The sequence below is a fragment of the Lissotriton helveticus genome, chromosome 1_1 (assembly GCF_964261635.1).
Source record: "Lissotriton helveticus chromosome 1_1, aLisHel1.1, whole genome shotgun sequence".
In the NCBI taxonomy this organism is placed as follows: Eukaryota; Metazoa; Chordata; class Amphibia; order Caudata; family Salamandridae; genus Lissotriton; species Lissotriton helveticus.
In genome coordinates, this window is record NC_136057.1 from 1311844517 (window position 1) to 1311872396 (window position 27880).

Here is a 27880-nt window from a genome sequence, read left to right on the forward strand (position 1 = left end):
TATCCTCCTGAGTCCTGGCACTTCATCACAGTACCCCCCCCCCCACCCTAGCCACTTAGCAGTAGTAGCAGACAGTGCCACTGTGCCTGAGACGAACGATCGCAATCCGGACCGGTGTCCATCAACTCAAGGAGGAGTAGTACTGCTGCAGCACACAGTTTTTCCCGCCTCCCGAGTCACCATGACACTGATGACAGAGAGAGCTCAAGGCTGCCTTCCAAGTCGGGCTCTTGACCTGGTGTAATTAGCAGTTGACAGTTACAACAAAGTTGAGCAACGCGGTTCACCGTAACACACACTCTGTGCAGAAACTTAATTAAAATCAATGCAATGCAGCTTTGAGTGTAGACCCGGCCCTAATAATTAAGGGCCGGTTCTAAGCACCGGAAAGCACCGGCACAAATTAAGCACTGCAGCTTTTCTAGTTAAACTAAGCTTGTTTTTTCTAAAAACGTGACGTGGTCTTTCTTTAGAAACAGGCTTTTTGCATGAAGGTGAAGCTCTCGTGATGGGTCAAGCCCTGATCATTTGACTGGGTATGAGTGTTCTGTTTAATTCAGATGCTCTGTCCATCGCCACCCCCTTTTCTGAATCGTATATGATATATGGCTGCTTCACTTACAACCCAGGAGCATAGACTCCATAGGCTGTAGGGGTGTCCTGCTCATGCAGGGGCACCCTCACACTTAGAACCAAGCACCCTGCCTTCAGGATTGCTAAGGCCTGTGCTATAGGGGTGACCTATAGATTTTAAGTGCAGTGACCCTAGATATAGGAAACTTGTATCTTTAGTAAGCACCAACGGACACAGGCTGCAATGGCAGGCCTGTAGTTCCAGTTTGAATGGTCTCCACTGGGTGGTACATGCTTCAGCTCATGGGGGACCTCTGGGGTACCTATGCCCTGGGTACATTAGTACCATATACTAGGGACTTATAAGGGTTCCTCAGTGTCCACTCTGGGATGTACCTAAGTATTGAACATAACAATTTAAGGGAGAAAGCAGAGAGACTGGGGTCCTGACTAGCAGGCTCCCGGTCAGACTAGTTAAAAGCAGCTTGGCACCATGCGAAAGTGGGGGTAACCATAAAAGCAGATCCTACTTTCCCACAGGGTATGAGGAACCTTTTCACTGAAATTACTTCCCTGTAAGGGATAAAAAAGTATTTGTGAAATTCACAAGTACTCGAGTTCAAGGGCAGAATGTGCACAGTGCAAACAATCCACAGTCATCTGGCAAATTGACACAGACGTACTCTAGTTTTGGTATTAAATCCAGAACTGTTGGATGGAGTATGTCTTCGGTGTTTCGACAAACTGTGTTGGTGTTGTAAATATCAGCATGAGTAGTCAAACCTTCTGTGCTGAGATTTGTGATTTCTTTGTCAATAAGGCCCTAAAGAAAATCATCCCCCTTTCAGGAGTTACAAAAGTTATCATTTATTTATTTTTGATCAATTGTTGCGCTATCATTTGATTACACAATCTCTGGTATTTATTTATCTGTATCTCTGAGGTTTATGGGGTTTGTGCAGTAAGCCATACAATTAGTTAGAACTCCAGAACTGGTTTGAGTTGGGTCTGCTCCTGATCCGCTCACCCTGATTGGCTGACTACCAATGATATGGCACACTACTAAACAAGATCTCCTTATAGATGCCGGAGTTGATCTTATTAGTATTTCCAGAATTGTGTACATAAATTAGTCAGTTTTAGCAACTACAATTTAAATATATTAGTACATGTAATCTTAAATGTGGTTAGGAATGTTTAGAAATAAACTTTTAAAAACGTATGGTTTAAGATATCACTTGGTCACATGACAAGTGTTAAGTGGGTAAAGAAATCCATAAATTCATATTTAGTGCACAAGCCCAAGGGCAAGTGCCTCCCACACAATTGCCTAAAACAAAGAGTATAAAATGATCACAAGTAACTTACATTTGATTTTAGAAGGTGAATGGGAAGATGGGAGTGCTCCATTGGTAGGCAAGGGGTATGCCGAGTTTGCTTTTTCCAGGGACAGCTGCCTTTTGACTCACTTGCATAAGCAGGTACCAATCCAAGGGAGGGAGCAGACAGGCGTGGGCATAGCTTGGTGAGGCCTGTACTGTGCTCGGTGGCAAAAGCTTAGTCTGTGTTAGGGTGGGTTATGTTAAGCCCGTGCCTAGCTCTGAGGGCCACTGGGTATTCTCAAGCGCAGAACTGGAAATGATTGAACATTATCAAAAGAGAATGTTTGGTGTACATTGGGTATTGCTAAGACTAAAGTTTGAAGTCGGTCAGTATAATCTAAGGATAACCCTGTGCAAGACTGCTATTAACAAGAATAGAGCTTTTACCAGAACTCTGACTGATGTAAATTAAGAGTTCTAGCCACAGCCATGGAAAAAATGGCTATTAATTAACCCACCCTACATTTATGGGCCTGAGCCGCAAGTGAGGATGCACAACGAGGAGGTGAGTGGTTAACAAAAGTTATTACCTGGCGGATACGGGCAGTTCACTTATTAGCACGTGTTGCCCCTGCAGATCTCTTTTCCCCAAACACCAAAAAAAGGCTGTAGTTGGAAGAAACATGTAGTGTACTGAGTTGGTTGCAGCTTCTGATTGGTACGTTCCTGCACCAGCCTTAAGATGTGCTGAAATAGATAATACATTCATAGCCCCACCTCTACCTGTGTACATGCTGATCAACTTGGTGGGGAGAAGGGAAAAAAGCTTGTGTTGTCCAAAGCATGCACACCTCTGCCTCAATGCACAAGCTCTAACCACAAGCAGCATTCGCTGTGCAGCTCTCACCAATAGCTAATATGTTATAGCAACCCGACATCTGAGTTTAGTTACCATGCATTGGATCTTTCATAGATTTACATGCTTGAATAATCCCACGTTGTCAGGTTGAGAGGAATGTATGATGTTACAATGCAAACATTTACAACACATGCCTTTACAATGCAGTTTTTACACCGCAACATCCCTTTCAACGCATATATTTACATTGCATGCCATTACAACACATTTTTTAAAACTACTAACACAACGCATTCCAATACATTGCATTATACCTTTACAACGGACACCATTACATTGCACTTAAGGTAAGTGTTGGATAGTGTAGGGGTAAAAAATACTATTGTAACTCCAGGGGGTGCAACAGTAGGGTAAGTGTTGGAATAGTGTAGGGGTAAAAATTACTATTCTTACTCCAGGGGGTGCAACAGTAGGGTTAGTGTTGGATAGTGTAGGGGTGCTATGCATTGTAATATTATGCGTTGTAATGACATGAAATGTAATGCCTGCGTTGTAGTGACATGCAATGTAATGGCTGCGTTGCAGTGACATGCATTGTAAAGGATGTTGCGATGTAATGACTGCATTGTAAATGTAGTGCGATGTGATGACTGCGTTGTAAAGGTTGTTTCCCTGTTGGGAGCTCCCAGTAAACAATATTTATGTAACCGTGTACATAACACTCAATAACATTGAGCTTTAAACAGACCATTTTCATCCTATTCATTTAATTGTAAATGACGCAAACTCTAGCCAGAGGCCAGCACACCCTCCTCTCTCACTAAAAGGCCACATTTTGCAAAGCTTGTGGAAAAAAGAATATATATATATATATAGATTATCCACATACAAAATAACTCTACTGCCCACATCCTAATCATATTCCATCAAACTAAAATTTGTAAGATTTTTTTCTTAGAAATCCTTCAAAAACAGAGAAAGAAGGTTAGCACTGGCTATTCTATAGATCAGGCTTATACCTCCTAAAATAAAGGTAAGTCTTCAAAGAGCTAATCAGATAAGTATCATGTAAAGACTTCTAAGCAGTCTGTGGTACCCTCTGACCCTTGATCTAAGGGTCAGACAACTGGTCAGACACTAAAGAGCTTTTCAAGAAGTATGTCTTGAAAACAAACCCATGTCTTTTTAAACCATTTGAAATATTACGGAGAATTGTGCAACTACTAAAGCATACACTCAGGAAGAAGCTTTGGAGATTTATGGACTCATACAAGAAGCCAAAACTTTCAATGTACAGAGTGGCTCGATAACACAGCAGTTAAAACAATTAGAGTATTTAACACGTTGTGAACTTAACCAACGTTTGAACACTTCAACACTCATTTAATACCATAAGGTAAAGAGAATCTCCCTGAGACTAAGATTAGCGGTTAAACCAATGTTGTTCAGACTACAAGATGATCGTGCATTCATGTAGAAATGGTATGCAATCTTAAACAAGTGTTCATTAGATTTAATACGACTATTAATTGAAGAACTTTTGGAAACTATACATGACTTGGAGGAAGAAATTTAGTGTGTCATGCGCGATTTATCAAGCAGAATGGAACAAGAAAACTGGCAAAACACACTTGAGGACCTAAACCGCAAACTGAACACGTATGGGAAGGAGCTACAAGAAAGTAAGTTAAGGAAATTTAAACGTGACACTATTTATTAGAAAGTTGAACAAGACATCCGCCTGGGCAGAAGTATACTCCCAAAGGAGATTTACCAAAAAAGCAAATACGTCCTCAAAAGAAAGTGTAGTGTTGGGTAAAGAAACAGAAACGTCACAAGTTCCCTTTCAAACGGCAATATTAAGACCTGGCAACTTGTAAAGCACATCAACTGATATTGAGAATACATATAATAATTATTCCTCTCTTTTGTCCATAATCCCGGATTCGGGAAAACTGCCTGATCTAACGCAGGACAAACAACAAGAAACCGCAAAAAAATTCGCAGAGGACAAAGAAAAAAAAACAAGAAAAGCCTGAGGAGCCAGAACAAAGCCTTGTGATTAACATATGATCCATTCTGTTAACACCCACTCAAAGAGCAGTGCTCAACAGGGGCACTTCATGTGTTCCTGCCTATAACAGCAGAGTCCTGGAAAGTGAAATGGCTCTTTTTCAATTCATGTGAATCATTAGGTTAAGGAACTTTTTTGAAAATGTGGCACCCACACAAGCTACATCAAATGATCCAGACTCACTGGTTTTTAAGCCTAAAAGCACCTTTGAGGCACCCGTATCTCATAACATTTTAGACACATTTGAACTTCTAGTGAAAAAAGATTTGACAGCGTTGAACTTTAGAAACAAGAAGGCTAACTTAAGCAGAGCAGAATACAGCGCGCTGCAATCGCTTGCTCGTAATCGAAAGACTGTCTTACAAAAAGCTGACAAAGGTGGAGCTCTGGTGATGATGGACCTGTGTTTCTACCAGGCCAAAATTAAGGGGCATGTTGAAAATGAATCTATTTATCTACTCCTGGATAAAGATCCTACTGCAGAGATATCCACATTATTAAACAAAATACTGGATAAAGCCCTTGACTTTGATTGGATTGACGAAAACACCAAAAGCTTTTTATCAACTACATTTCCACACAGACTTAAACTATACATGATACCGAAGATCCACAAGACCATGGTGGATCCTCCGTTTGGACCCATAGTCTCTGGATGTGGTTCTTTATTTGAATCCCTTGGGTAATACCTTGATGGCTTTCTTCAACCTTTCGTAAAATCCTGGTGCACATATATTCAAGATACCTCAGATTTTTTTAAGACGTCTGGAATAACTTCTGCAAAGAGGGGAAGAAGAATAGTACCTCTGCACCATTGATGTTGTTTCCCTGTACACTTCAATCTCCCATTCAAAGGGGCTGGAGGCAATCGAGTGTACACTACTACATCAACCCAATATAAGATAAGGTTTTTCTTTTAGAACTCCTTCATTTATGCCTCCATCAAAGTAACTTTGAATGAAATAATAGATTTTTTTCTCCAAGTAAGCAGAACTTCTATGGGTTTTGCAGGTGCACTTATGTATGTAAATACTTACATGGTGAAGTTCAAATATGACTATATACTCACGCTTTCCCATTGGACAGATACATTTTTTTTTCTGTCGCTACATAGATGACATTTTCTTAATGTGAAAGAACACCAAGGCTTGCTTGGAAGACAGCATCAACACATTAAATACCAGGAATCCTAGATTTCAATTTACCCACACAATTAGCAGGACCAGTTTGGGGTTCCTTGACATGTGGATCGAGCTCCGCAAAACCAGATTTAACACAAGCCTCTACAAAAAACCAACAGATAAAAATAATGTCTTGTTCCACAGGAGAGAATTTCCTCAAATAAATGTAGGATCATGAGCACCAAGAACTCTCAATGAATCGCAGGAAACTTGCAAAAGTAAACAAATGACAAGTTGACAAGGGTAGTGTTTGTGTCTAAATTCTCCACAAAATCTAGAAAGATTAAAATATAATCAACAAGTGCTGGGTATTACTACAACATGAACCAGATTTCCATGGGTTCTTCGTACAAAAAACACTGTTGCATATACTAGATCAAGAAACAAAAAAGAAATTTTGTCGACAAAGACACCACCTCAAGATTGCCAGACGAACAGTACCCAAAAATGTTTGAATTGCATTCATTGCAACAATGTCACAACAGGTAATACCTTGGTGCTCCTAGGACGGGAGAAAAAATGTGTTTGACCCATTTTTGTTGATTGCAACACGAGCAATGTCATTTACTCTATCAAATGTCCATGCGACTTGCTCCATGTCAGGAAAACTGAGCGAAAAATAAAAATCAGATTAACAGAGCATAAGAGCAGAATTCGAAAGCACAATGTTAATTCCAACCTAGCGTTACATTGAACTGATCACAGACATTCTATTGCTCAAATCCGGTTCCACACCATAGAGGTACTTACAAATTATCCTGGCAGAGATAATTAAAAACTTCTGTCACAATATATACAATTAGGATGAGTTACAAACATATAATGTATTCTCCAGAGAGAGTCTGTCCTTTAACAATTTGTTTCTCAAGCTATCCCAAGAGACCTAGTGCCGGTTCTATTTCTGGTTTTTGGAGTAAGGGAGCTGTAGGACATAAACTAGGTACAGATTTTGACGTTTCAACCCAAATTGTGCGCTATTTGAACCAGCGACAGGACGGGTCTTCTTCAGGACAATCAAACCGACGAGGACAGCCAAAGATAGATATCGGTTTGTGATCCTCAGTGATTCTGGCAGGGAAATGCGCAGTGATACTTTTGTGGAATCCACCATTCGGTTAGATTCTTTGAATGGAAGAAGAATGCTCAATATTTAGTAAGTTCCACCCTCCTGGAATCTGTACTTCAGGTCTGTTGTGTAAAACTAATCAGGTGACTTCAAGTTTGCTTTACATAGATCCCCCCACGGGTTGGTATCTCCTTCAGCGTGTGGCAATGAGCGATTGCGGTTTAGGAAACAAGACCTTACTTATCAATGTACTGGAGTTGAGGGCAATCAGACAAGGTATGTAGTCTTCTGTCGTGTATACAACAGTCATCTCCGCTGATTCAAAAGGACAACATCCATGTTGTATGTAGGTAAACAAGGAGGGAGGAGGTCCCCAACGCTTTCTGAGCAGCTGTAATGGCACTGGGCCATACACCATCGCATCTCCCTAAGAGCAGAATATCTTCCGGACAATGATCAAGCGGATGTGCTAGGTCACACAATGTAGGACTGCAATGAATGGGAGGTCCTCACCTGTTTAACGTGTCTGAAGCATGGTGGAATGGTAATTTAACCTGTTTGCAACTCGAGCAAATAAAAAATGATACATTTATGCAAGCAGAAATGTTCAGGCAGAATCATGGGGGAAATGCATTTTCAGATTGCACAGTCAGGCATACATATGTGCTTTTCCTTCTCCTAACCAGATCCTGGAAGTCATTGTTAAAGTGAAACGGAACCATATTGGCTTATTCTAGTCACTCCAACGTAGCATAGACAATACCAGTTCATGGAAATCCACTTCTCAGAGATGGCTCCCAACCCTCCAAGGTCACAGACTGCTCTTCGCTCCAAGTGCCAGAGCCAGGTCCTGTATCACACCCGGGGTTCTCTAAAATATTAGTTTTGTTCCTGGATACAGTGGGTTTTCTCAACTGGATGCTCCTTCAGATTGCAGAGAAATTCAGGCCGAGGCAAGGGCAGAATATACTAATAACATATGTAAGGCAAAGTGGAAGGGATTCTGTCTATGGTGCTAATCTGAGGCTCTTCATCCTTTTTCCGTCCATCTTCACCAAGTCTTGCCCTAGTAGCTAGAGTTAGCACATTTGGGACACAAGCACAAATATGTTGGCCATATCAAGATTCCAACACTCTTCTGACCTTCCATCCTTGCGGACTGTGAGAGATTAGGTTAACGGGGAAGCTGCTAAATAACATAGCGGAGGCTATTCAGTTATTGCAAAGTGTTTTATTTGACTATGTTACAGAGAGTCTCCTCTTAAGCTCTGCCATAGGACTGGCGTTATTGCCTTCTTGGCGATGTCTTGCTTGGTGACGCTCGTCGGTTCCCTCGGTATAAGAGAGATAAGAGGGCAGATAAGTACTCAGTATCCAATTTGGTAGTATGTGGGACAGGGTTTTATGGTGTCTTGTTGGGGAATCTGTGCAAGGTGACATTCTAGGCTCTTCCTTTCGCTCGCATGGAGGTCTTCTCACTTGCTCTTCCTGTCCGTGGGATACTTCGGCTGTTCTCTCTCCTCCAGCCCTTGGGGATCCTCCTTTCCCAATTCAGGTCACCACCCCTCCTCCAAACGTACGGCAATGCTGGTCTCTCCCGGCATCTGTCTCTTCTCCCCTGTGACGCTCCAGTCTCTGCCTCTTGCCCACGCCCCTTGGACTACATCAACTTCCTGTTTAAGTGGACAGAGTCCATGATTAAGGGCGTCCTCATTTCTCAGGTGGTACATGTATTGCAGCAGGGTTCACAGGCTTTGCGGGAAACCAAGGTAGGACCTCATGTATGTCCTCTCCCCCGTGACACATCCCCTCCATAAGATTTACCCAATAGGGGAAAAGGGGATACCGCAAGAGAAAGTCTGCATTACCCTGATCCTTGCCCTTTCTGTGACGTACCTCAAACTGAAATGGTTGCAAGGACAGGAACCACTCCGGGACCCTGTAGTGTTTACCCTCATTCCTGCTAAGCCAGTTTAGGTAAGCATGCTCAGTATGTAGGAGAAAAGGCCTGCCATCCAAATATTAGTGGAGTTTTTCATTGGCCCGCTTAATTGCCAGACACTCCATTTCAATGACCAGGTAGGCCACTTCTCTGGGGAATAGCTTTCTACTGATGTAGACCACGGGTCTCTTGTTTCCCTCTTCGTCTTCCTGAGAGAATACCGCCCCCATGCCAACATTAAAAGCATCAGTCTGTGGAATGAATGGCTTTTGAAAGTTGGGACACCAAAACACTGGATTTGTAGTGAGTGATTTTTTTAACTGGTGAACATTTTCCAACACAGTAGGGGAAGGGTTTTTGAAGTTTTTCTGAGTAGTGTCCTTCTTTAGGAGATCCGTTAAGGGCGCTACCATGTGCAAATATCGAGGGATAAACCTTCTACAATATTCCAATAATCCCACGAAGGCTCTAACATCTCGTTTGTTTTTCGGAAAAGGGGCTCTGATTTTCTCCACCTGTGGTTCAATCATGCCTTCTCCCAATAGATAACCCAAATATTTCACTTTGCCCTAGAAAATTTTGGATTTCTTAGCATTGATATGTAACCAGGCTTTTTGAAGCTCTGACAGGATGGCTCGGAAATATTGAAAGTGGTCCTCCCTGGTTTTACTATACATCACTATTTCCTCTAATTAGGCAGATGAATACTCTTGGTGGCCCTGCAAGGCTGTCTTCATTAGTCTTTAGAAAGTGGCAGGGGCTCCATGGAGGCCGAAGTGAAGAACCGTGAAATTATATAAAGCATTGGTGTTAGCATACGTGTTCTTTTTCTGGTCTTTAGGATGTAAGGGGACTTGCCAATAGCCTTTTGTAAGGTCTATGGCTTTAATAGGGTGGACCTCCCCTAATTTTGTTACTAACTAGTTAACCCTAGGTCCCTAAAGTCGAAGAGCACTAGTATTTGTTGCTGATCTCCCACTTTCCCAATCGTATACAGAAGACCCTTAATTACGGTAAACCTAGGATAGGGAGGTTTGGGTTTACCATCTTTGAGTTTGGTGTCTTGCCAGGCGTTTTGTAATGACACATCATTCATCTGAGCCACCTTAAACCTATGTCATAGTCATAGTCAATAATCTTTATTTCAGCAATTTTTTTGCCATAAAAGAATACAAATAAAACATATATTTACACAGGTCATACAATACAGTACAATTCATCAGATTTTGTTTTAAAAATAGTGAATCAACCTAGCACTCATTTGCAATTAAGAATTGTCGCTTGGACCACATAGCTGATAAGTACTTCGAAAGTGCAAATACAATATGTCCAGACGTGTCTGTCTTTAGGATTCTAAAAGCATGTAAACATCGTACAAAACCCATATTTTTACATAACGGAACTAGCCAATACTTCCTGGGTCTGCTGTAGGCCGGGCAAAAGAAAAGTATATGAAGTTCATCCTCTGAGCTACAGCAACTACCAGGACAACTTTTCTTCGTAGAGGCAGAGCATTTGCATGTAAAAGCCCTTAAGGGTAGTGTAACGTATCTCCATTGTATATAGAGTTTCCTTTATCCAATGGGATAGATAACATCCATAAAATCCTCAAAACAGTAAGATATTTTAAGTGTAAGAAACAAATTAGTCAGGGTGCCAACATGAGTCATACAGTATCGTGTTCAGTTTATTTTCCATAAAAATCCTCGTAAGAGACTTGCCTGAAACCTCACGACACGCCCTTTCAGAATCATACCACAGGGCGTGTAGACCTATTTTGGCAAACTCCTGTTTGATAAAAACAAACCAGGGAATTTTTGCTGCACCATTGAAACTTAAAACTTCCTTAAACTCTAGCCTATAGTTCAGCAGTTCTGGCCTTGTCCAGAGCCTGCGCCAGAACCTAAGGGGTTTTAGTGCTAGCTCGTCCTCTATGGAACTCAAGCCCAGGTCTAGTCTCAGCGGAAGAAGCGGTGTGCTTTGGGGGAGCGCCAGTAGCTGCCGGATGAATTTGTTTTCAGTTTTTCCAGTTTCGGACCTACAAGAGTGCCCCAGAGCTCCCCACCGTAGAGTACTGCTGCCCTCGCCTGGGTTTTGTAAATCTGCAGCGCTGGGCTCACCGGTTTAAATGATGATGTATTAGACAGTTTGAGAATTCCCCCCACCAATTGGGACAGCTTCAGTTGGGATTTGACTTGTTGGGGGCCCCAAGACAAAATTTTCCTTTATTGTGACCCCTAGATACTGGAACGTCTGAACCCTCTCCAACCTTACCGATCCCAAAAATGGAGTGGGGCGGGTAGATACCGGCGGATTAAAAATCATAAATTTTGTCTTGTCCGCGTTGATCTCCAATCCGCGGCATTGACAGAAATCCACAAACCCATCCAATACACGTTGGATCCCCATTGGAGACTTGGAAAGCAGGAGCGTGTCGTCAGCGAACATAATCGCCGGCACCCTCCTGCCAGCCAGCCTAGGTGCATCATTATTGGGGACCGCATCCAGATGCGATATTACACCATTTACGTAGAGGCAAAACAGGGTCGGTGCGAGTACACACCTCTGCCTCACCCCCCTCGTAACTGGAAATCTGGAAGACAGCGCACCATTCCTCCCGCATCTGACCTGAGCAAAATTCCCTTCATGCAGCCTCATCAAGACCCTCAGTAATTCATGTGGGACGCCCAACTCCGGGAGCACCGCCCAAAGTTTTCCCCTAGGCACTACATCAAAGGCGGACCGGAGGTCCACAAACACCATGTAGAGGCTGCCACCCTCTATTTTCGCTGTTTTCCAGTAAAGTAAGGCGAAAGATCTGATCCATGGTGGATGTGTTCCTCCTGAACCCCGCCTGAAGCGGACTGAGGACATCATGTTCCTCCATCCACTCCTGCAAACGATCCAAAATAAGCTGTGAAGATTTTTTGGAGGACATCAATGAGGCTGATGGGCCTGTAGTTGGCTGGGAGGGGAGGAGAACCCTTCTTATATATTGGGACTATCTCTGCTCCCAGCCAAGTACAGGGTACCTCCATGCCTCTTAAGACTGCATTAAAGAGAATATGTAAATAAGGACCCCAAATCCTAGGTTGATTCATAAAAAAGTCACCAGGGAGTTTGTCAAAGCCAGGTGCTTTTACCGGGACAAGTTTCCCTATGGCATGACAAACCTCCTCTACGGTGAATTCCAGCTCATCTAGCTGGGCAGTTAAAATTACAGGTGCCGACATAGTTTCCAAGCCCCGTTCTATAGGCCTTTAAAGTGATCTTCCCAAACCCCAGATGCAATGTTAGGTTCTATAGCAGATTTTAATTCTCCAGACCCTGTGCTGACTATTGCCCAAAATCTTCGTGCATCCCTGGATTCCAGGGCGGAGGTTAAGTTGGTCCACCTATCCATGTCCCACTCTTTCTTTGCGTTGTTCATTATTTCCTTATAAAATGATCTCCGAGTGCGGATTTTATGTTTGTCACTCCCTTCCTTAAAAGCCGCAAGCAGCTCTGTTTTAGCCTTCCTGCAGGAGGCGTTGTACCAAGAAGATACAGGCGTCTCTTTCCTCCTGTTAGAGACTTGACGGTTGAAAACATCAGCTAGGCAGACTACCAATTCCTGATGCAGGGACTGTAATTTATCATTGAAATCTAGAACCGGTGGTTGAGTAGTTAACACGTCTAGCTCCATAAGCAAGGGTAAAATTGTTTTATAAATTTAAGAAATTCATCAGGCGAATCCACAATTTTCCCCCACTTAACCCTGCGTCTGTTATTGGATAAGATCTTCCCATCTCCTGGATCTACCGGGCCTTTACTTTCAATGACTTTAGGGCCTAAAAAATCCATCCTCAGACTAAGTGCATTATGATCGCTGTCGGCCCTACTAATTACCTCAAAATCGATAACCTTGGACCACTGCCGTGTCTCCATCATAATGTAATCAAGCCGTAATTCTTGGCCCCTTTTATTAAAAGTACACTTTTACGGGATGTCGGAAGGGGTCCGACCATGACAGGCTCTAATCGAGTTATTTAAAGTAAGGGCCATAATCTGAATCGCCAAAGGTGACCATGCCTTAGCACAGGGCGACTGACCTGGCGGAATTGCCCCAATATTCATCCTCACCCGTAAAGGCTCCCTCGTTCAGCCCCTGCAGGGGCTCATAGTGGCAATTTAGATCACCAGCAACCACAAGGTGGAGATCACTAGGGAGGGTGTTCAGGAAGTGTGATAACTCCTCAATGGTGACAGACTCATTAGCCGGACTTACCGGTCGTGAATAAACATTCACAATAGCGAGTTTTAAAGAGTTGGGCCACTTCAGGAGCACACACTGGATATCGTCGGAGTTAGTGGAGATAGACTCCCCCATACAGCCCAGGTGTAGACCAACCCAGGTGGTGAGGTCCCCTGATGGACGTCCCTTGCCTCCCCAGCGTGCGGAAATATGGAGAGCAGCAAATCCCACTCTGTAATGTTCCTCCCTGGCCCAAGTCGCCTGAAAGAGACATATGTCATTTCTATCCACGAAGGAACCCCATTCTTGGCAATTTAATTTCTGTGATAAACCTGCCACGTTCCATGACATTATTAGCATGGACCTTGAGTTTCTGGCATTGGAGCTGGTGATAACTCTCCCCAGATAGTCACCTTCTCTTGGGGATTCTTCAGGCAACTCCAGTGCGTTGGCCAGCTCTATATTCTCCGGGCCATCATTGCCGGGTCTCAGCTCGCTCCTCTGGTTACAAACCTGAGGCTCTGGCAGAGCGTCCAACAGTTGACTTCTGATTGGGACCACATCCCCCCAATGTTACCATTTCTCGTGCTGAATTCAAAACCTAATGCCTCCGTCCCACTACAGTGTAGTCAGTCCACTGTACCTATTATGGCACGGAATTTGGCTCTGTGCTGATAATAGTCGGGCATGCATGCCCTTCTCACCCCTTCCCACACCACCATGAGGTACTGTGGACCATCCACCTTCTGTGTCTAACAGATCATTGGAAGGATAAAAATAAGAGAGCGGCCTAGATTCAATAAGTGCCCCAGGGCTATAGTGCCTCCAGTTACAAATATATTCTACAGTGCTTGGGTCTTTGAAATTCACCAACACAGTCGCCAGCTACAGTTTTAGGGCTGTGACCCACCCAAGACACCCTTCGTACCATCAGTATTTCACTGGTGATACGATGGGGAAGTGGTCTGTTCTTGTTGAGCCAAAAGGTGACTTTATTTTTCAGGGTGGTATACGTTTCTGACTTAGGAGTGGTTAATTCAGGAACCCCTGTCAAAACAACCAAGTACAGGCTTGTTTCCGGGGGCAAATCAATCCTGAACTCCTTCTTAGGGCCCACCGTAAATGCAGCCCGCCCACCCTGTTTTACAATTGGTAAAAGTCCCACACCAACAATATTGGACGATATATTTGAAGCAGCAGTAGCTCTCACAGGCTGTGCAATAGAATTATCTGCTGGTGCTTGTGCCACAGTAGTTGGACATTTAGGCAGTACAGTGCCACCTGTTACAGTATTCAAGTGAGAATTACCCTGATCCAACACATTTGATACAATATTATCTAGAGTTCCCATTATACCATCTTCAAACTTGGAGAGTTGTTGCTCGATACGGGTTAATCTCTCTGCAAACGGTCGAAGAGAGTATCTCAATAGGGCGCTCAATTTCGCAAATAGGGGGTCCTCCCCTATCACTGATCCATTAATAGTTGTGTCCTCACATTGTGAATTTTCACCAGAGTTTATTACAGTTGGCAGTGATGGGTCAACAGTATCAGTAGGCCTCTGTTCCTCGCCCCCCCTTATTTCTAGCTGTTATGAGATTATCACCGGAACCTTTAGCGAGTTTAGCCTTTATGCCACTAACAGTATTGGCGGAAACCCGCTCCTCTTAGGTTTTGCACCCTCGCGTCTTTCCCGCAACTGGCGGGTGTTAGGTCTTTGAGGGGGGTTAGCCGCAGTGGAATCGAAGGCAATCTCAGTCTCAATACTATCCGGTAGTTGAGATTGCATAACAGGGGAGGTGGCGACCTGATCCTGGGGGATAGGTACTACAATCGCTAAAACAGTGTTCGTGTTTGCACCCCTAGCCCGCTCAGGGGTGCGAGCATTAGCAAAGTGGCCCATGGAGGATCTTTTGGCCATGGCTAAATCCTGGGAGACCCTACGTTCCATAAGTATAATGCCCTGGTCAATAACCGAATTGGCCCTTGTTATAAAATTGTCCAATGTTCCCGTTAGATGACTGACAGGACCCTTGCTCCTACTCTCACGTACTGCCATAGTACTGGTAATATCTTCACCACGAAAAGTACTTACAGTGTGTCCAGGGTGCGTGCCCGTTCTGTTGCAAAAGAAAGAGGGGTGGCCCGGTCTCCTACGGGCTACAACGGGCTTAAACGGGCCCGCCCTTTGCCCGGACTTCGCCCGGTGCGCGCCCGCGCGCATCCCGCGTAGCTGGAAGGAATGGTCAAATAAGTACGTGCAGCCAGAGGGCGGGAGCAATGAGGGAGAGGACACAGCTGTGGCGAAAGTGGGCTGCTGGTCCTGGCAGTCCCTGACGATACAAACTCCTCCAAACGGACAGGCAAGCAAAACTGCTGCGAGCGGCACCTATGGTCAAGGACCCATGGTTCTGGGGCGAGGAGGGCTTTCCTAGAGTTTGCTAAAGAAGGGGGAGGGATCTTCCTATTTTGTAGCGAGATGGGTGGGCTTTCTGTTTTTTTGGTTGTATCTAAGGTGGGCAGTAACTAATCCAAAAAATTGAGATTATCTGTTTCTAGTATTAGATTCTCAGGAAGAATGTGGATAACCCAGATTTCTACTAGGCATTCCAGACCCTGTTGATTTGTTACCGTTGATTCGAGCTACTGGATATACTTTTGTATCTCCATCGACACATCTGATTCCTACCTGCCTTTGAGGGAGAATCTGGGAGACCAGGACTAGCTCATTTTAATGACTCACGACACCCAAAGTCTAAAAGGCCCTTCACCCCCTACCATTGACTACAAGACTTACATAGAAAGTGGGCCCCATCTCCTGAGTGTAGTAAATGGACAAGGAACATAGCTGACATCCATAGGATCTTCATCAGGCTTCTTATTCTACAAAATCTTGCCACTTGCCACATGAGTCTCCGGTATCAAAGCGATCTGAGTGCACTTCCTAAGCTATTGTTGGACTGCATGCATCTTCCGTGTGGTGCCTATGCTGCAGACATTCCACGTGATTATGCTAACTTTAGCCATCTTATTATTACAGCATAAGGATACGTTTCTGGGGGAACCGCATGACAACTGTACCAATAGAACCCACAACTCTCTCCCCAGGCGACCTCAGAAGAGGTGATAGCCCAAACATGCACGAAACTTTCCCATGGATCGTATGCTCCAGAGTGTTCGTTGGCACGCACTAGTATCGTCCAGGTTGGCACGGCATGGTACCATCCGCATGTATCCCTCACTCTGGTTGTATGGCAAACTCAGTTTGTCCTACTGTGGAACCCGACTTTCCCCTATCTCCTCAAAATAGGAGGACATGAGCAGTCCCAGTGTTGCACCTACGGAAGCACTCTCGTTGCACCAATGGGGGCCCCAATGGGGGGTCCCCTCTTACTCCTCTCTTCCCCCGTGTTCCTCAACCAGACTCATCACATTACCTGTCTCAAGCCAGGCTTAGGCCGTCCTGGCTCTGTTAGGCCCCTGCCCGCACCTGCCGACACACACCAGGCTTCGCAGACACTGGTTGCTCCTCACGTGTCTGCACTCCTTTGTTGTAGTGGTAAAGTGAGTGTCCAGCCCACACGTTCCCCGGCACTCAGCCCAGTCTCAGGGAAAAGAAAGAAGAGGATGGGGGACCTTCTCCCCACCCTCAGTCACTCAAGCTATGGGCAGGCCTCAGGGAGCACTCCTAAAATCTCCACACATTGTATTAGCACCTACATCACCTTCCGCTCTGCCTCTCACGCCTCAGGGACCGGCCCCAGGCACACTTATGTGAGCCTAGTCTTAGCCAGCCCGGGGAAGAAGGACAAGATCACCGAGACCCCCTCTCCCAGCGGTACTCACACTAGACAGGTCCCAGAGTACACCACAGGATGCCTCTGCCTTACCCCACCCACTCCTGCCTGGCGCACCAGACACAGGCTGTGGAGTGGGGCACAGGTTATCCTGCAGCACCTCCACTCCAGCCAGGCAGCGCTGGAGTTGCTCACCGGCAACACACATTGCACGCCTGAGGCCTTCCTCGTGGTCGTCAGGGCAGAATAGGCTCAGCCCGCAAGGCGGCTTCCCCGTGCTCAGAGAATTCCGCAAAAGGAGCCCAATAGTGTCCCACCAGCTTCTGCACCCCAATTCATTCTGAGCAAGAGCTTCCCAGGCATGGATGGCGGCTGTCAATTATGGCTATTGGGTCTCCCGATGAGGCGATCCTAAAACCCGTCTGCCATCTTGCCTAGGCTGGCTACACCCCCACTTGCAATTCATAAGTTACAACTATAATATATCACATTGAGCTATGAAATGTCTTCAAAGAAATGCTTGCAAACTACATGGTATAAGTTGGAGTGTTATGTTTTTTTCCACATTCTTTCATTAGCCTAATGTTGCTTGTGTTCATTCGGGTAGAAATACATTCTTATTAGTTAAGCCAACCAATGTGGTACATTTTAAATCCAGAGTTTATACTTCTTCAGACCAAAGACTCTTAAAATATACTGCATACAAGTATCAGAGACTCCTACACCTTGTAATACTCATTGTCTTATGTAACATAAACCACAAAATGTCGCACTGGGCGCCACCATCGCTGAAGCTGGCCCTGACTGTTGTGATAGCAATGCACATTAAGCATATGGTAAGACATGTCCAGCTTTGAAGCATAAATGTTCCGTGTGTGGTACTGTGTGTCCTTTTTCCAAAGTTTGTAAGAAAAATACAAATATTAGTGTTCACTTGACAAGAATTCAAGTGAAGAGGAATTTATGCAATGCAAATCCCAACAAATTAATAACATAAGTGATGACTTGAAGTCTTGTATGCTGAACATTGATGACCAGATGTTAAAAAACCCTATTTGCACAATGTCTCTAGGAGAGGTTAGTTTGTAAATTTATGCCGATTCAGGTTCCCCCACATACCATCATAAATTAAGATGTTTGGAATAAGAAATTTGTACAAAAACTTGGTTTTAGACTGGACAACCCTGACATTAATTTGAAAGGGTATTCTGGTGAAACAATTGATTTAGAAGGGTTTAGAACACTAACCTTCAGGTTTAAGAACTGCAAGGCAGTAGGAAAACTATATGTAGCAAAAAGCTGTCCATCAGTGTTGGGATGCTTTGACCAAGGCAACCTGTATATACCGTTGGAAACCCAATAGTTGATGATGGGGAATGTGTTGTTAAAACGATGTTGGAAAAGTTGTGAAAAGCAAACTGCTCTGTTCCTGGCCAACACCACTCTGTTCATCTTCAATTGGAGTGCGGAGAGACTGAGGCGAGCTTAGTTCTTAAGCCATTTATTACACTTAAGTGGGTGCAATGTACAAAGCTCTCAGATGGCATGTATATACTGAACAACATTCAATATTCACTCTGCCATATTTATACACAACTCAAGGCAGTGCTTATATGACTTTATACAGAATTAGCTTTGCAGAGGAAATTCCTCGTATCAGCTCGAGGTCAGTTTGCATTACACCAGATAAGAATTGAGTGTCAGTAGAAAGACCTTCTAATTCTGTGGTCCATCAGCTACATGTCATAAACAGATCAGTAAATTAGAGGACAACGGTCTTCTTGCAAGCAGCTACATGTCATAAACAGATAAGTAAATTAGAGGACAACAGTCTTCTTCCAGCAAGTCAGGAGAGTTGCACAAGTGAGCAAAGTCTATCTGCTGACTAAAAGAAACTTAGGAACAAAACAAGTTTTTTTCTTGCAATAGGGAGTTTTTTAGTTGAACGACATTCCTAGGCCTATGAATATGAAATGATGCAGTTTTAGTTCACTCAATAATCAAATGCCTAAATTAATATTCTCAAACGGCCCATGAACTAATAAGTTCATTCATGAAATTTGAATATTCATTAAGTCTGATATTTCCTTTTGTTGCATGAACATGGCATTTGTCTTGTGAATAGATGCAGGTGCGGGTTTGCAAAATGATAGCCATGTTCTAAAACACATTGGTAGGCAATTTATACATAAACACAACCCCACAATAGCTCCTCCCACTATTAACACTATAGTGAAGAGTTTCCAGCCCCAAGTGGTTACTAGACCCCAAACCCATCCTGACCAAGTCCAGTCTCCATTGTCTTGGTGTATTTCAGCCGCTAAGCGATTAAGCTTTTGTATGGCTAAATTAACATTAGGAGCGTTATCCGGTATAAATACACAACAAGAGCTGCCAATCAAATGGCATACTCCCCCTTTATCTGCCAGCAATATGTCCAAAACAATTCGATTTTGCAGAGTCCTAAGGTGGTTAGCTTGCATCTCTACAGTAATATTGGCCAAGGCACTTTGGGTGGTATTTATGGTGGCTTCCAATATTCTGGTAAGGTGTCTTGTGTCTCTACTATTTATTACCGGACCCCAAAGCGGGATCAGACCTTTTATTGCATCCACAAACTGCTGTGCTGAAGTATCTGTATGATCTACAGTATCCTTTACCTGCCTTTTGGTCAAATGATGTGTTTAATGGTAATTTCCTGGAGCAATATAAGTAGGGGGTGTGAGAAATCCAATATAACATGTTCCAGACCATCCAACAGGGAGCCATACATATGCATTTTCTCCACACACAAAATAAGTATTTTTGGATGTTACCAGAGATGGAGTGGTGGAAAAAGGTGAACAGAAATAGCATGATGTTGTTATGTTCAAAGTAATCGTTTTACTGCGGGTGCTATTTCCTAAATCTATTGTTCCTATCCCTTTTACACAGAATGGTGCTGGTATTTGATATACATGGATAGGGCGCAATTCATCCTTTTCCACCTTTCATTGCTGGAATACTGAAACCCAATTGGGAGTATTAAATCTTTCATATTCTTCATTTTCTATCTTAGTACCACTAAACGTCAGCTTCCTTTCAAACGCATTAAAGGTGTCATATGCAAATGTGTGGTAGATATGGTCTGCAGGTGCATATTTATCTTTTTCACTGTAATGCAAGTATCGCCATGTGTTTTCCCATAATATTTCCGCCCCTGCCTTGGCTGACCCCCCAGATGAAAATGGATAATTAATAAGTGGCATTCCCCGATGTGTTATGGATGGTAACATTCCACAAACCCAGCAATTAGTGATATTTGTACCATTGTGGGTATTTTGTAACGTTTGAAAAATGTATTCCGCTTATACGTTTGGCAGTGCAAATATTTAAGAGGAGACAAGGTGAAGTGCTCATGTTCAGATGTGGTAGGAGTAGGAGGCACTAGGCTATGAATAGGGTGGTATGTTTCAAGCCACCAAAATAGGCCCAGCAATGCCAATACCAGTAATGGAGAACAAACAAGCACCACTATTTTCCTCTTTTTGGTCCAAAATTGCCGGCTTTGAGCAGGGGCATTAGGAGTAAGTACTTCTGTTTCTCCTAATTGGTCAGAAGATATCTTTCCAAAGGGCCTTAATGGCAGGTCCACAATTTTTCAACCTAATCTATATATACATACCTGTTTTAGATGAATCAAGGAACAGCGTAGCAATCAGCCAGAAACAAAGCTATATAAAAAAAATCACCAAAATTCCCTTCTACACTATTCTAGGGCATTAAGTCCCCAGTGTCCATTACTTCAAAAGCTTCACTGGCAAGCTTTATGTTCAGGTGACAGGTCCTGTCATTGGCGGTCTTGACCACCGGCATGGGTTGCTACCTCTCCAGAGATAGTTTCTTCAAAGTCTATAGTTCCTTTCGGCCCTTGGCCGCAAATTGTATCTGGGATGAACAACGTCAGGATGCTCAAACAGAGTCATATCTGAGTAGGGTATTATGGCAGCAAGTTCCTGTTCCAGTGGCCCCACCTCACCATCCCCAAATAGCACTTGCTGAGGGATCTGTTTGCATACTCCTCTTCTCACCCACTGATCAGATGGCAAAGGAAGTGGCGCTTTCTTTACATGGCTGGCGTGGATCCAGTGCTTTCTCCCTGTGCACTTAACAGCAGTCTGAGTGGTGAGGAGAACCTGCACAAGGCCCCTCCAGCATGGCTCAAGGCTGGTTTTCCTCTGAAAATGCCAGGTCTCCAGGCCTCAGATTATGACCTGAGTCTTCAAGACGAGGAGGGAGACTGGCCATCACCTGTGAATGAATCAAACGCAGTTTTTTAGTCAAGTGGTCATAATAATCAACAAGCAGAGGATATTCAATTTCGGAAAATTTCCTATGTTTAGGTACACCCCACACATTTGCAGGCCTTCCCATGATTACCTGAAAGGGAGATAAACCCATTTTCCAGAGTTCAGTATTGCGCATTGAAAACAGAGCTATGGGCAAAGCATCATGCAATTTTAATTTTGGCTCTGCACATATCTTTCCCAGTTTCCCTTTCAGTATTCCGTTATACCTCTCCACGAGGCCTGCTGCCTGAGGATGGTGGGCAGCATGGAACTTTTGCTTTATCTACAAGCCTCTGCAGACCAGGTCCATCACTTTTGCAATGAAGTGTGGCCCATTGTCGCTCCAGAGAACTCGTGGCAAACCAAATCTTGGGAAGTACTCTTTCAGAAGTACCTTTGCAGTACTTAGGGCTGTGTTATCCCGTAGAGGGTAAGCCTCCACCCATCTACTAAAAGCACAAACCACTACCAGAACGTACTTGAGCGTGCCTACTCGTTCCAGCTCTATGAAATCCATTTGCAAGACTTCAAAGGGCAAATCTGGGGGTGCAAAATGGCCTGTTGGAACAGGGGTACCTTTTCCTGGGTTATAAGTAGCGCATATCGTGCATCTTTTGGCATGGGACTCTGCCACCCTGGGAATCAAACCATAGAACCATACATGATCTATTGTTGCCACTATTCCTTTAGCACTGATATGAGCTGGACTGTGGGCCATGGTAACAAAAGCATTAACATAACAATTTGGAAGCATCCATCTTTGCTTTTCTGACAGATCTATCCAACATCCTCTTGCAGCCTGACGCCCATATTGCTTCCACTGTTCCTTTTCCTCTTCTGTAGCTTCTTCCTGTATTTCCCTAACATAATCCAGAGTCTGGTTAAACATAGGCACTTCTGATATCCCTCTAGCCGTCTCTACAACATACATTAGACTATACTCTGATTTGGCTGTTCGTTTAGCTGTTTCATCAGCAAAAGTATTTCCCTGTCCTATCTCATCTACAATTTTCTTGTGGGCACTACATTTAACAATAGCAACTCTTTTTGGTAACATTAAGGCATTTAATAATGCTACTATTAGTTCCCCCATGCTGTATCTTTCTACCATGTGAATTAAAAAAAGCCCTCTCTTTCCAGAGTTGTCCAAATGAGTGGGCGACACCGAAAGCATATTGGCTGTCTGTATAGATATTTACAGTCAAATCTTTACTTAATTCACAGGCTCTGGTGAGAGCCGTCGGCTCTGCAGCTTGGGATGACCTTTGTTGTATTTTACATGACTCAACCACAGTTTTCAAGGTAGTAACTGCATGGGCCGCTGTACTAGTGCCATCGGGTAGTTTGAAGCATGAACCATCCACAAACAGTTCCCCTTGGGGGTCAGATATAGGGGTGTCTGTCAGGTCTACCCGTCCCTTAGTCTCCTCTTCAGTAATTAATATGCAATCATGCTTCTGATCTTGTTAGGACTCGGGGAGGGGTAGTACTGTGGCTGGATTCAAAACATTACAGCGTTTTAGAGTGATGTTTGGAGCAAAAAGTGTCAACTCATACCCAGTTAATTTTGCACTGGTCAGGTGCTGGGCCTGAGTTTTGTTTATTAATATGTCTACTGCATGTGGTACCATAACTGTCAAATTGTGACCCAAAACATACATTTCAGATTGCATTACTGCAGTGGATGCAGCAGCTAAAGAGCGCAAGCAATTTGGCAAAGCTCTCGCCACTGGGTCCAATGTGGAGGAGAAATACGCACATGGCCTAGTCCTTCCCCCATGTGACTGGGTTAATACCGACAAACTGCAGCCATCTTTTTCATTCACATATAAACAGAAATGTTTGTTATAATCAGGGTTACCCAAAGCAGGGGCATTACATAAAGCATTTTTCAATTGCAAAAAGGCAGATTCACACTCATTAGTCCAAGGAAGTGGCATGCATACATCCTTTAATGTTAAAGCAATCAGAGGTTTTGCAATTAGTGAAAAATTAGGTATTCATTGGCGACAAAAAGAAGTAATTCCAATAAATGCACAGACATCAGATTGGGTGCGTGGTCTTGGCATGTTCTGCACCAATTGTATCCTATGTGGGTGCAGTTTCCTACCCCCCTTTGACAGGAGATGACCGAAGTAGGTAACTTCCTGTTGACAATACTGTAATTTGGAAAGAGAGACTTTATGCCCCAAGGAGGCTAAGTGCTGCAGTAATTTCACTGTTGTCTGTTTGCAGCCCTCCTCTGTGTCAGAAGCAATGAGGAGGTCATCAATGTATTGTAATAACAGTGAGTCCTTAGATGGAGTGAAGAGGTCCAATTGTTTCTTAAGAGCTTGGCTATAAATACTAGGACTTTCTGTATACCCTTGAGCGGCTAGATTGAAAGAAAAGGAGCGGCCACAGAATGTAAAAGAGAAGAGATACTGGCTTTCTGGGGCAATAGGAACACTGAAAAATGCATTTTTTAAATCTAAAACAGTGAAATATTTAGCTGTGGGTGGGATCATAGTAAATATTGCATTCATTTCAGGTACAACAGTGTACTGGGGAACCACAATTTTGTTAATAGCACGAAGATCAATTACTAGCCGATAAATATCTGGCATACCTTCAGCACCCTTCTTCAAAACAGCAAGAATTGGACTATTACATAGGCTACCATTTATTTCTTTAATAATGCCTTTATGTATCAAATCTGAGATGAGCTCTTTCAATCCCTCTTCTCCTTCCTTGGATATTTTATACTGGGGAATGCGCGGTAAGGGGACACCCTTTTTAACTGTTATCACAATGGGCTCTATCTCCATTCTCCCTACATCATTGTCCCCAGAAGCCCAAACCTGTGCATTCACTTACTGTAACTCAGGAGGCAGCTGCATAAGATACATTGCAACAAAACATTTACTAAAATTGCCAGCACCCATTGTGATAAAGACACCATCAGGAGAACAATAAATGGTTGCATGCAATTCTTTCAACAAATCTAATCCCAACAGATTTTCAGCACAATTTTCTGTAAGCTCAAGCGGGATAGTAGTTGTTAGAGGTCTAATAGTAACATGAAAGTGGTTGAGAAATAGGGCTCTGAATGGGGATGCCAGGAAATCCCACAGAGGTATTAAATTTACCGGAGACGGGAGCCCTAGGAAAGCGATTATGAACCAGAGAGGTGAGAGTAGCACCAGTGTCTACCAAGAGCTCATGTTCCTCCCCCCCTACCTGTGCAGTAACGTAGGGGCAAACTTGATTGACTGGTATCATGAACCTCCTTCCACCCTTTCCTTGGCTGCCCTATTGAGGGTGTTCAAAAGTATTGTAGTCAGTGTCAGTATAATCATCTTTGTAAAAGGTTTTGTCTGTTTGTATGTTATCAAAATAATTCTGGCGTCTGTTGTCATTAAATCGTTGGATAAAATGTTGTCTATTTGTACCACTTCTGCTTGCACTCCATGTCAATGAATTACTCCTTCCAAGCACCACTGTTTGGCCCTGTAAATTAGGGTATTCTTCCTTCCAATGACCCTCCTGAAAGCAATAGGCACACTGATTTTGGCCTAATGCTGACCTACATTGCTGCACTCGAGCCGATGCGGCTCGACTTGCCCCTCTTCCACGTCCGCTTCCTCTCATATTTCCCATTCCCCTTTTTCTTCCTCGATCTGGAAAAGCCTGTTGCAATAACACTTTAGTTTTTAAGTCTTTAATTTTTTTATCTGAATTTTCCTAGTTTAATTTGAAATAATTTTCATAATAAGTAGCGGTCATGAGAAAATCTCCTGGGTCTTTGATAGGTCAACTACTCTCAGACTTGGTAATAAGGTCCTTCAGCTGCTTTTGCAAATTATTAATACATTTATCTGCAAATATCCTTTTGCCAGTGACTGTAGACATGTCTTGTCCACTGTGACTTTTAAACACTTCCTCTAATCTGGTGAAGAAATCCGAGACTTCCTCACTCTGTTTCTGTTTGCATGCCGTCAATTTGTCCCAATCTATTTTCTCTGGGGGTATTGTGTTTTGTAACTTAGTAAGCACCAATCCAGGGATAGCAAGTATGCGTTGGTCAGGTGGCGCACCTGGGGCTCTTCGTGTGTCAATGCCATCAAGATTCTGCCAGGTGTCCCCAAAATGAGCTACATCATCTACTCTACGTATCCCATTCCACACTCCGCGTAGAAGAAGCGTGTCAAAGAATATGTCTACATCTTTCAAAGTCATGGTGCACAGAGTAATAGCAGACTGGAGATCTTCATAGAAACTTTTTGGATCTTTGTGATAGTCAGGCAGATCTTTCTTTATATCTAAAAGTTCTTTACTGTGCCAGGGGGCATAAACATACTGAGGTCTCGCAGGCTGGGCCTGTGCAGCTCCAGCTGCAGGCACAGGTGGTAGGGGATATATTTCCCTCATAGGATAACCTCTGTCAGACCCGTGGTATCTTTTCCTAACCTGTCCTGCCCACATTAAGCAGTGTTCTATTGCTGTTGGAATATCAGTGAAGGAAATCTTATGATCCCTCGCATCTCTTCACATTGCTACAACATCTCGGGGGGATTCTTCATAACGCCAATCCCACCATTCACAAATCCGAACTGTCACATATTGTATGAGGGTATTCTGATCATAGATAGGCATATCCTTAATGGTGGCCAGAACAGATTGTAGATTCACATTATCATATTCATTATCAATCCATCCCTTTGCCATGTTCTTAAATACTTCAGTTTCCTCAAATGAATCCCAACTTCTAGTATGATATTGAGATTTCCTGTTCTGTTTTCTAAACACTGGAGGGGTGTTTGGTGTATGTTGTTTTAGGATAGGAGTTGGATTTGGTGTAGTACTGCTAGAGTGGGACCCCAAAGGCTGTGATCCAAGAGAGGAATGCATTGGTACTGAAACAGGGGATCCAATTGGGTGGGCTGGAATTTGGACATTTCCACGTTGAGGCACAATGTTTTGGACATTCTGGGTAAAGGGTGTATTAGGCTGGCGACCAGCTGGACCTTTGGGTGCTTGGCCCAGTAAAGGTTGGGCAGGCAGAACAGCAGGGACTGGCGCTTAAGGGGCATAGGGTGGTGGACTATTTAATAATGATTCTAATACTTAATCTTCACCCTCTGTTTGAGATACAAAGCTTTTGGTAGTAGACATGCAAAACTCTCTATCCATACAGTCTAGTGATTCCTGTTGCTTGTGTTGGTCATATGACTTTGCCTTTTGCATGACCGTCTTCCCTTGCTCCTTTTCTCTATCTTTCTGTTGTTTAAAAGCTAATGTAGTGGGACGTTTTTCCCACTTCTGAAAGCTTTCCCACATTGCCTGTCTCACATTTTTCTTAAAAAGACATTCCTGCAAATACTGTATCTTATTTAAATCAAAAGAGCCGTCCAGCGGCCATCTCAAATCCTCATTCTCTTTTGTATATTTATGCCAAATATTATTCCAAAGGTTCACCCCAACTCCAAATTTCACCATTATTCTCCAAGCTGGGCTCCCTTCCATAGGGGTGGGGAGTGACTCATCCAAAAAAGGACGTCCAAAACAACAAGAAATTAATTTCCTTAGTTTGCTCATTGTCCCGTAAAGTTTGAGACCCTCACTAAATGAGAAAACTAATAACTCCAATCTCCCAAAATAACAATTGTCTATTCAATTCAATCAAATTCACAAACATGCATTCAGAACAACCTCACCAGGTTAATGCAGGGGCGTCCGTCTATCCGTACTTGGACAAATTTGTCAATCTGCAATCATCCCGGTTCGGGACCTCTGCCGGGTAAATCCTGTTGCTGAGGGACACCGGTTCGAAACGTCAGATGGCAGCTGTGAGAAACTGGTCTCTTGTTTTATTGGGGCCCCCGCAATTGTTCAGTCTCAGGTCAGTTACCTCAGCCACAGACTCAAGAACTGTTGGATGTCCCACGTAGAGGTCCTATCTGGGGTGCCATCTGTGAAAAGCAAACTGCTCTGTTCCTGGTCAACAACACTCTGTTCATCTTCAATTGGAGTGCGGAGAGACGGAGGCGAGCTTAGTTCTTAAGCCATTTATTACACTTAAGTGGGTGCAATGTACACAGATCTCAGGTGGCATGTGTAGACTGAACAACATTCAATATTCACTCTGCCATATTTATACACAACTCAAGGCAGTGCTTACGTGACTTCATACAGAATTTGCTTAGCAGAGGAAATTCCTCGTATCAGCTCGAGGTCAGTTTGCTTTACACCAGGTAAGAATTGAGTATCAGTAGAAAGACCTTCTAATTCTGTTGTCCATCAGCTACATGTCATAAACAGATAAGTAGATTAGAGGACAATGGTCTTCTTGAAAGCAGCTACATGTCTTAAACAGATAAGTAAATTAGAGGACAACCGTCTTCTTCCAGCAAGTCAGGAGAGTTGCACAAGTGAGCAAAGTCTATCTGCTGACTAAAAGAAACTTAGGGGCAAAACAAGTTTTTTTCTTGCAATGGGGAGTTTTTTTAGTTGACCGACATTTCT

At 43.5% G+C, this 27880-nt stretch overlaps 1 long non-coding RNA gene across 2 annotated transcripts in view; it reads right to left on the minus strand.

Annotated features, from left to right (window-relative positions):
* The window catches only part of LOC144823223 (uncharacterized), a 94234-nt gene extending 66773 nt beyond the window's left edge, over window positions 1-27461 (minus strand). For both annotated transcript variants that reach the window (XR_013608754.1, XR_013608753.1), the window contains exons 1-2: window positions 27073-27461; window positions 6502-6617 (exon numbers count right to left, since the gene is read on the minus strand). This is a non-coding gene — a long non-coding RNA (uncharacterized LOC144823223). The remainder of the gene's footprint in view (window positions 1-6501; window positions 6618-27072) is intronic.
* Window positions 27462-27880: the final 419 nt, after the last annotated feature.